We start from the raw sequence: 11,149 nt of genomic DNA on the forward strand, positions 1-11,149 counted from the left end.
CAGCCCCAAGTCCTTCTCTTCAGGTGTAAAGTCCAAAAGTAGTGTCTTGAAGAGAACTTGCATATTTGGTAATTCAAGATAAACAGCTGCAGCTAGAATGTCTGCTGTGTTATTTATTCACGAGTGTGGATCCTATAATAAAACCATTGCACTTAGATATATCTGAAGTTGTCACTTTACCCATTTTCATTATTAAAAGAGATGAAAGGCTCTTGTCATGTTCATACTATGTGCCAGAGGTGAAGAAAATAGAGAGTGTGATGATCAATTTTCAGTGATGGCCATAGTCTGAGCAGCAGCAAATCAAATATGGTTACATGTGATTCTAAAACAGGGGAATCTTCCAGAAGTTCAAGTGAATCTGATGTTTGTTGGTCCTTTTCCTCTCTGATTCTGCAAAGCATGGCAGTGAGTACCTTACTGTGTAAATCAGTGTTCTTACGGGGGTGACAGATGTGAGGTGGTAGAAAAGGTTGTGTGGACAAGTTATGAGAAACAGTTGCATGAAAAGCTAACACTCTAAAGGACAAGACAAAAAGAATATGAATGAAATGAGCTGGTAGTGCAAAGCTTGTTATCTTAACAGTCTTACTGAAGTGAAAAATAATACTGTGCATTAATTGTTTGTGCTTCCTCCATAACATCTGGCCCTGGTCACTGTAGTGCCAAGATGCTGGTGGTTTCCAAGTCTGATAAACTGCTACAGTTCTTGTGTTCCTTATTTAGTAGTGCTTTTTAAGAAGTGCTAGTTTTGTACAGTGTTTCTTATGTTAAATTGAACCTACTGATTAGAGGGGTAAAGCTGCATTTGTTTTCTTTTATTAGAACAAAGTATAATTTGCATAGAAAAGTTCCTATTTTTAAAATGAAGAAAAAAGAAGAGTGAAGCGATTTAATCTAAAATGCAAACATTTCTGAGTAGATCTTCCTTTGTCTTAAGGCTGGTAGTGGAAAAAACTTATGTATGCATATTAACATTCTCTGTAGAAATTCCATAGTTTTTAAATGTTAACATCATAAAATGTCAGACTGTTTTCCTGTACTACTTGCCAACATGTACTTCATCATGAAAATTGAGAGGAAGAATCAAATGGAAATAGCAGAACACTTCAAAAAAAGGGGTTTTATTTTGGTTATTTTTCATTGCATGTAATAGTTTTCCTCTAACTTATTAATATGTTGTTTCTTAAAAGGGCAACTTTCCAGCTATCAAAGTTGATAACTGTGGAAGCCAGCACTGGACAGAACTGTACCCTCCATGGGACTGGGGGGGACATGCAGCATCTTTCAGTGCTTCCTTTGATCCACTTTTATCTTAGTGTTATGCACGCAAAGCTTTCAGATATGATGGAAGTGGTGTCAGAACATCAACTGCCAGTGACAGAACACCAACATCTCTTGTGAATGCCATTTTCTTCTGCTTGCTTCTGGTTCCACTTTGCTCAGTACTAGATTACGTAGTGGTTAGAATGATGCAGGACAGCCTGTATTTTTCTTGCATCATCCACATGGTGATTACAAAGAGAAAACCAGGATGGTTTTAATGGCAGTTTGTTGTACAGGCTGTGTCTCTCAGCCCAGCTTTGTTAGTTTGTCCATGTTGAGGTTCTTAATAGGTCCACTGTGTACTACTTGGGATGAATCAGCTTTGCCTTTAAAATATAGCTCTTATGAGAAGGAAAAAAAAAGAATTGGTGGTGATGAACCTGACCTTAGAAGTGAATCATTTACAGGGCAAAAATACTTGAGAAAAGATCAGAAGATTCTTCATTTTTCCTTTTTCTTTAAGTACCTGTAGACCAGAGGTTTCACTTTTCTCTTGGATTAATTCTATTCATGTATCATCAAAACAGAGAACTATCACAGGGGATTACAATCAGAGTGTTCTAATACAGTCATTCCAGGTTACTGGCAAAAACAAGTCTCAAAGAAAAAGAGCTACAAATAAATGAATAGTATATAACATTTTTTTAAGCAAAAATAATTGATGGATGAGGAAACTAGCACACAGGGCAGCAGATGCCTTTCTCCAGGCAATGTAGAACCTTGTTACCCAGACAGTGGTGTCAGATTGTATTAAATCTACAGAAGTCATCCTCCTGCCGTGGATTTTTATAGTCAGTCCTCATATCTGTAGGAGAATTTCTACTTTTGCTCTGTTATGAACACACATTTTTGCCTCCCTTTCTACACTTAAAAAGATGCAACTTATATATAAGGTAATGCAATTTATTTTTAATATCTTTTATTTTTAATTTTTCATGGGTGTTTCTTTATTAATTGTCTCGTGTTTTGTGAAGTATGTACTGGTGTGTGAGCTTTTAAATCTGTGTAGTGCTCTGGGCACCCCTTAAAAATGACGCACTGTAGGACTGGTTGTGTTTATATACATTTGGGAGAGCTGTCAATTTTCTGATTCAGGTTACTTCGCAGATTCTGAAAAGATCATGCTTAGCGTGGTTTGCTTAAATCCAAATGCCCGTCTGATCTGAGAATGCCTGAAGCATTCCTTACATCCAACAGGAAATATCCTTTGGAATTTTGTCTGATACGGTAACGACATTTCAGAATCTCTTTGCAAATGATGCTACTTATGGTCCTGACACTAATGCAGCTTGATTGACATACCACCACATATGTAATATATATAAGTATGGTTTATGCTTCTTGCATTTAACTTGTTAAGAAAGCTTAAGCAGGAGCAATCTAAGCTCTGTGCAACCTCTGCCTACGTACATTAGAAAAGGTTGGATTTGGTTTGTTCTGTAGCTAGTTGATGCTAACCTGTGACACTACTTCCAGTTTTTATGGGGGAAGGTAAAAGAGTTCTACATACAACCTCTGTTGTTTCTTTCCTGATTGTTAATTTCCCACATTCATTTATCTGTTTGTAAAATTTTTGTATGCATGCTAGACTAGTAATTAAATTGCTTCAAGCCCTTGATTTTTTTAAATGGGTATTGTGTAGCAACATCATTAGAAAGGGGGTGACAGACTGTTCAACTAATCATTGAAACCCAGTGTCGAGACTCTGGAGACTCTTGAGAAGCTTTTCTGGAAGTATGAAGTACTGCTTCTTCTTCACTTGCACATTACTCTGCTAACATTTAGTCATTTGCCTTTATACTGTGACTTGGACTAACTGGCTTGATGAGTTCTTAATCTTCACTCTACTTGTCTTCATTAACAGCTGCAGTGGGTTGATTTGCATAGGTTAAATGGGAGACCTCATTTGACTCTAGTATAATGTTGCTTCTTAGGCACAATTAAATTGTCAGAATTGTTACATACAGTGAATAAATGAACAACAGGGGAGAGGAGAGTAGGGGGGGAAAGGACAAAACTCTCATTAAACTTGTAAAAATAAGTCAAAAGCTATTTGTATAAAAAAAAATAGAAAGGATGAGGGAAGAGTGCATGGCAATGCTTTCCACGGGTTTGGTTTTTGGACTGGCACTGGTTTCTTGTCAAGAAGTTTAAAAATCAGAATTATGTCAAGCTTCAAAATGAATTGCAGAATCCCACAAAATCTCCTCTTAGGCAATAACAGAGTGGTGCCTCTTTGCATGTTCCCTTTAGAATTTGGTAGAGTCAGAGTGTGGGGAAGGCTGCAGTGGGGAATTCCTAACATTCACAGGCAAGCTGGAGACAAGAAGCACATATCCAGCCTACTGCCAGTAAGTCTGTCATTTGTGATGGCTGCCCTATGGATTTGCTGACCTTTCCTTTCTGTTGACTTGGAGGTTCTGTTTGGAGTTGGCAGTTGTAAGAGCTGAAGTGAGAAGCGTTGCCCTGTCGTTAATGCATTCAGTGCTATCTGCCAAGTAAAGGAGAGAGAATGGAAAAATACTCATTTCAGTATAGCATCTTAAGGAAGCATAACGTTCCTGTCCAAGAAGAAACATAACTGGGATTGTCAAAAGGCATCTGTGTGTTTGAAGTTTAAAAGCTCTTTCGGTATCCAACCATAAAATCCTAATGAAGACAACTCACAAAGTAGTAATATGATAATCAAATGAGTTGGATTCCCACCCCCAAATGCAAAGCACCCTTTTGTGTGCCAGTCTGGCCTCAGTCAAACGGTCACATACACAGTGGTGGTGTGACAGCGCTTCTGAGAGGAGCAGCCATGAACTGGCAACTGTCAGAGACTGACTGGGGACCAATAAGAATTTATACCAGAAATTGGAGTTTTCTGGTTTGTATATGGCAGAAGACAGTGAAAATGTCCTTTTCTTCTGTATGACTTCAATTCTCTTTTTAAATATATGAATTGCCTGTTGGGCGGAGTTTAGTTCTGGGGTAGCTGGGATTAACTTTGGTCTCTTTTGTTGAAGGTTTGTATTTAATCTGGAAAATATTGAGGCACCAATAAGGGACCAAATCACTGAAGTCAACGAATTAGACAGAAAGTATACTGAGTTATACAGATGCAGAACTATCATTTCCAATAGTCCAGGTGGTATTTCACAGCCACAAGAGAAGAGGAGATGGTGAGATGTGTGATGAGTACTCTAAGTGTGTTTCTCCAAGTAACAGCATCTGGAAACGTTCTACACTGGAGAAACTTGTAATGAGGAATTTTGAGAGAGTATTTTCTTCAGCTAGGACTAACAGCCAGTTGCTGTGCCATCTCTCATAAACATCCTTTCTGGAGAATTTAAGTAGGGTGTGAAAGATGCTGGCCTTTCCTTTCCTCTCCCCATCCCCTCTATTTCTGCTTGAATTCCTTTTAATAACATTATTAAAACCTGGTAACTCATTGTCACTTGTTCCCCATTAAAGTCAGCTGAGCAGTATTGATTTGTAACAAATGCAAATTGATCCATTAAAGTCAATGTCAAATCTGGCTTGACAAAAGCCTGCAGCGGGAAGGGTTTCAGAGCAGGTAGCATAGCATATTTCCATGTTGTAAAGTGCGGAATAGACACACAGTGTTGTACAAGTGACTTTAAGCAATTAATAGGACTCAATGATTTATTTGCATATCCAAGGAACTGTTCTGTGCAGTTTGTTGATATTATAAAAATATTTACTGATTTAATTCACACCTTTGAAAATGTAACATCAGCTAAGAAATTCTTCTCATTTTTGGCCCTCAGAACTGTCTAGCATCTCACAGAGCCTGACTGCCACTTTTAATTGCACCCTGAACAACAGATTTACCAGACTTGAGAAATTATAATTGCTGAGCTCCTTATGTGCGAGATGATAGGTACATCTGCAGTCAGGAGGCTCTGAATATTCTGCGGTTTGTCGTCCTAGTTTAGTTCAGTGCAGCAGCACTTAACCCTCAGTCAAGAGAACGGCTTCCCACAGATGATGAGATGCTCTGATACTGTGCGACGATGGTGCTGTAACATGCCGTTACCTAAGCTGAGCTAATTTTCACTATCCTTTGTTTATGTTCTAATTTCACTCTGAGTGGTGTTCAGGTGTGGGCAGAACTGCAGCATCTTGTGTGGAGTGAATTGCCGTGTTAAAATCACTGTGTTACTCAGAATGGCCTTTTCTGTGTTGTATAAAACTGACATTTGGATCTCATGTTCTGTAGAAAAAAAATTATTTACGTAACAATACTATCTGTTTAGCTGACCCTATATGTTTTGAAGCCAGTGGTTAATTTCAATCACATTTGGATGTCACACCTTCTTACATATCAGTCAAGTAGTCAGGGCAGATATCTGTAAGCTTCATTAGTTCTGATGCTCAGGTAATGAAGCTTAGGAAACAGTTTAGAGAAATAGTTTAACAACTTCTGTTCATTTGAAAGGCTAGTTTTCTATTCAAAACATGGATCTTGTGTGCAGAGGGTTTTGAAATTGATGTAAGAAAGATATTCTTAAAATAGCAAGTTTTTTGGTTCAAGTAGTACAAAACACTTTTAAATATCAGAATCTTGAAATTGTGTTTTTAGGGCTTACATTGGTAAATAAAAAATCTGCAATTTAATTTTTTTTCATATTGAGAATTTTAAAGAGAAATTGGGATACAAAGCATTACTTTAATAGTTTATCTTAAGACTTCAGCAGAATTAGTAGAGAAATCCGCTGATAGGATGGATTTTAATGGTGCAAAATCAGAAATTATTTCTAGTCACTCAAAAGTGGGCCCAGTTTTGCCAACCTTAGTATATTTTTGGAAAATATAACCGATGTTTTCAGAAGATAATGTACAATGCACACGATAGGATGGAAAGATTACAGATTGCCCAGCATGGCTGATTGCAGCTTTCGTAAGGAACTGAATTTAAGATTTAATCTCAGATCACTACCTTTGTGAACTTGTGCAAAAAAAGAAATTGTCAGAAATATCAGAGGATGCTGCTGGTTTTTTCCTGAGCTGCGTGTATTTTGATTTGTGTGACCTGACAAAGCATCTCCATCCCTCTAGTTTGACTGGTTTTTTTGAGTTGTATTTACTCGGGTTTTTTTTCCTCCTTACAGTGTTGTTTAAATAAATAAAAATACATTCCTGAGGCTGTAGTTAATATCTTGATCTTCAGGTATAGGTTACTTACCTTTTGACTTCCATCTGCATGTCTGATTTGCCTGCCATTGTAGTACATAGATGCTCTACCCGGATTCTAAAAATGTTTGTACTAAAATGTGTATATATACATACATTTTAAATAGATATACATTATAAGTGAAATATGTGAATATAAAAATGCATACATGAATATACATTCCAGTTGTTAGCTTTTCCCTTCAAAAGGTCTTCTGAAGACCTCAGTTTGATAGCATTACTTATTTTCTGAGAGCCAAGTCTTTCTCTTCTGAGCTCTGAAGCAGCCAGGTTTGAGCTCTTTGTTACATCCACGGGGAGATTATTTTTTTTTTATTACTGTTTTCATAGGTACCAGGCCTGTGAAGTCAGGTCATCTCTCTTTGCCTACACATCGTTAATCAGATCATCTCCTGAAAACATGTGGGTTTACGATAGAGCCAACTGTAATTGCAAGCTAATCTGCTGCTTCTGCACCTTCAGTGGCTTTGGCTCTGTGCCTGATATTACTCTTAATAGTTTGTTAATACCAAATAATGCAAAAACATTGCTTCCTTAAGCACTTAATAGGATGTTCTGTAATGGAGATAAATGATCTATAACACTCTTCACTTGTGTTTTAGGAAAATGAACTGAAGGATGCTGTGCAAGAGAAGAATCGCCTGAGCCTTCAGTATGCAAGTGTGTCCCACAAAGCACTGCAATATGACCAGGTAACATCATGGCCACAAAACTCATACATTCATTCGTTAGAGAAATCAGGCTGCAGAAGGGATACAAGTGTATTGTATAGTCATTTTTTACTCTTTACTTGCTTCTACTTGAGAATCTAAAATATTTTAATTAAAAATAAACTACAAAAATTATTTTACGAACAAATATAATTTTCAACTGAAAATTTAAGACACACTGATAGACTTCAGAGAGGTACATCATTCCTCTGATGCATATTTTCTTAGTATTGTAAATTGTTAGGCTTTGTTAAAAAGTGGGGTTTTTTTGGTGATCTTGATGAGACTTGATGGAAAAGTTCTCTTATTTTTCTGAAAAATGCTGATAGAAATAATTTCTATCTAGTAGGTTTTTTCCCTACCTTTCTGCATTTTTTTTGTTTTTAAATTTCTCAATGAAATGTTGAAAAGTTGCTGTCCAGCAGCAAAAGTACAAAGCTTTACTTAGCAGTTATTTCCTCTGTTACATGGCACAGGCATAGTCTCAGCTATTCCAGGTCCTGATATAGAAACTGGTTTAATAGTAAGCATTTTTTTTCAATTTTGTCTTTTGCCTGTTATGGGACAAAAAATATCTTTCTGGCTGCAGTGTGATTATATCTGTTACAAACGCCGCATGGCATGACCAGTGTGGGAGGAGAGGCTGATGCGCCTTATCTCAACACATATACCTTCAGTGTAAGAAACATCATGAACCAGGCACTTTACAGGGCTACATTTAGCTAAAAATAAAACTCCAATCTGGGATTTCTACAGGGCTTAAGTGAGTTGCTCGGCAACCTCATTCATATCAGAAGAACTGTGACTCACATAGGCTCTGATGAAAGCACATCCTCAAAGCTTGCGAACCAGTGGTAGCTGCATGCTTTGATATCTCTGACATGCACGTGTCACAGAGTAGCCCACTGCTGAATTTCCAAACCAAAGGAGGTCTGATTGAGTCCCTGAGAAAGTGCAAATTGCTAAAATTCAGAGATGGCTTTGCATGCACTCTACATTTTGTGTGTAGCACCTGGTATCTAAGCAGACCTGAAATTTCCTGTTGCTGCGGAATTTAAATGGTTGTTATATGAAAAGGCAGTGTAATAATACTTTGTGATAGGCGGAAGCCATGTGTGTCATAGCATCACTTAATTTTATTCATCCATCTGTCTAGAATTTCTTTCCTAATGTTTTTCTCTTCTCTTTATTGTTGTTTACACATTGCCTTTCCTCTTTACTTCATGAGGCACATAAAGTCTTACTTAGGCAGTTTTATATTTTTGCTGACAGTAATAGCATCCAGCATTAATGCAGTAAGGGCTCAGTACATTGGTGACACTAAAAATCTTACTATCAGAAAGCAAAGAACTATGCAGTTAATAATGCTTTACGATAGGTAATGTTTATCTCTTCCTCTAGTGAAGAGCTTGAGATACATTGAAAGATGTAGCAAAAGCAATTTAAAATATAAAGGGAAAATGTCAACCTTTGACACATGAGCCACTAGGTAATAAAATTACCTTTTACTATTGTAGTGCCAGAATTTGTCATATTATGGGTGTTTGTTTCTTCAAATATATTAAATACTGGGAAAGGCACAGTGCAACAATTCTGGATGCCTCTGCTACTAATTTAATATCAGCCTCAGTAGGATCAAAGACTTGCTTTAAGCGTACCCTCTCACTTTAACAATTTTAACCATATGCAATCTTTGCAGTATACCTTGAACGTTAACAAACCTTGTGTTTTCCTTCTTGCGTAACAGATATTCTGAGGCAATTCCTTGGGGTTTTCTGTTTGGTCTTTTTTTTTGTTTTTACCACACACAATGAGATCGAGGCTAGGTTGTACAGTTTAGAGCGCAGTTTCCTATTCAGAAAGTGTAGGACTATACAACTTTGGATGTGGAGGTTGGAGCAGAATTCTAACAGAGTTAGGGCTCAGCCCTGAAGGGGAAAACCTGCCTAAAATCATTTATTCTTTTTCACCCTTGAGAGATGGCCTGAAAAACAGGCCAACTTTATCCCAGCGCGTTGGGCTGGAGGACTGTGTGCATTCTGTCATGTAGCTAGAATTACTGCTCATTTTTGCACAATGTAGTTGCTGAAATTTGACTTTAGAAAGGAGTAGGTAGGAGGCTGGCTACCTTTAAAGCCACAGGATAAAGCTAAAATTATAGATAACTTAGATGATTTAGTTTTGGTACGCTGCATTAGAGGAACAAAGTTGCAATCCTGGTGTGGAGCACTTGTGAAAAGATTTTGTGTCCTCAGGAGCGCTATGACACTGCGCTCCAACTTGTTTTCCTGCTCGTTTGAGTATATACGGGCTGGTGTTTTCCTGTAAAAATCAAATAGGCATTATTCATTCAGGATTTATTTCCACAATACCTGACATCATACCATTTTCATGGTAGGTTCCAAAGAATGTTTTCTGAACAATGTCAGTTGTTTGAGAAATTGGCAGGTCACTAGAGTCTAGCATTAAGGTAAATGGTGGGTTACAAGGCTGATGGAGCTTTTCACCAATGAAATAAGCTGCTGGTTTGTTTTGGTGTGCTGGTTTTCAATAACTAGTTCCTATTTAAGCATTCAGGAAGTGGAAGACACTTTAGCAGTGTTCTGGCCTTAGCAACTGACTCCAATGAGAGCGTGTTTAGTAATTGTGAAGGGATGAAAAATAAATTGGTGATGCATTGAACAGAGAAACATCACAGATCAAAATGTTCCCTGTTTCTGTCATGAAATTAGAACTGTTTATGATGGCACTCTATTTAGGTCAACTGGTTTTGCCACTGGGAACATTGATGTTTTGATGTGCTCTGTGTGTAATTCAAATTCATGTATCTCCCATATGTTCTTAAACAGCCTGCTTGGAGAGAGCATTAAATTCACATTTAAGAACAAATGTTGTCTAAACAAATAAAAAAAATGTAAATTATGGACTCATCAAGTTTTATGCTGCCCTATGGGTTATAAAATGTGTATATCACAATCTTCAGAGGAAAAAGTCCTGACCAGAATGCTCTGTAGAAATATTAAAAGTTATCAGTGTTGCTGGAAGTACCAAAAGTAATTACTGGAAGGTAGTTGGTAGATTTGGTTGTGTTCTTTCCAACCTGCAAAATGAAAATATCCCCAGAACTTTATTCAAAAGCTGATCTGGCAAAAGAGAAAGTAGAGAAATTATCAGAACCATTTGTATATTCCTAAACTTTGACTAATTTAGGTATGTGCTTTGTGATCCTAAATGAAAGATCCTGCAATGTGTAAAATACCTACAGTTCTACCTGTCTCTAATTCATCTCTTTCCAAAATTACGTTAGCAACCTGATAGATACCATTTGTTCTGACAGTCCCTTCACTGGCAGCAGGGAAAAACACAGAGCAGAAAGAGGAACTATGCTCACCTGCTCCCAAAAATTATTAAGACTATGATGACTAGTAAGTTTTAGAAAATTATTTACAAAGGCAGTCCACTGATATTAACTGTTTTAGAGACAGGGAAAACTAAAGCCTGAGGAAAAGAACCTTTTCTTGAAACTTGTTCAAAATATTGTACTTCATTCATCTTCAGTAAATTAACTGAGAGTCACAGACAATAACAAAATTGCATCATTGATGGTGATACCTCATTGCTTCCTTTTTCCACTCCATTATTTTTCAACAATATACATTGACTGATGTGAGCAATGAAATACGTTACAAAGGGTGCAGGAAGCTAATAGATTCTGAAAATCCAGTGTTTAATAGTTTCCTTAGTTATAAAGAAATGAGGGAAGAGGAAAAGAAAAATCTGTGCATAGAAAAAAAATCCTGAGGCTGACAATAATTGCGTCAGTTCTTGTGGAAAACATGATTTGTTCCATTTTCCTCTTTCCTTTTTCTAGTCCACTGCACTCTAAAAAGCCCTCTTACAAAGATGAATAG

Source organism: Pterocles gutturalis, unplaced genomic scaffold (genome assembly GCF_000699245.1).
Source record: "Pterocles gutturalis isolate BGI_N339 unplaced genomic scaffold, ASM69924v1 scaffold11957, whole genome shotgun sequence".
NCBI lineage: Eukaryota > Metazoa > Chordata > Aves > Pterocliformes > Pteroclidae > Pterocles > Pterocles gutturalis.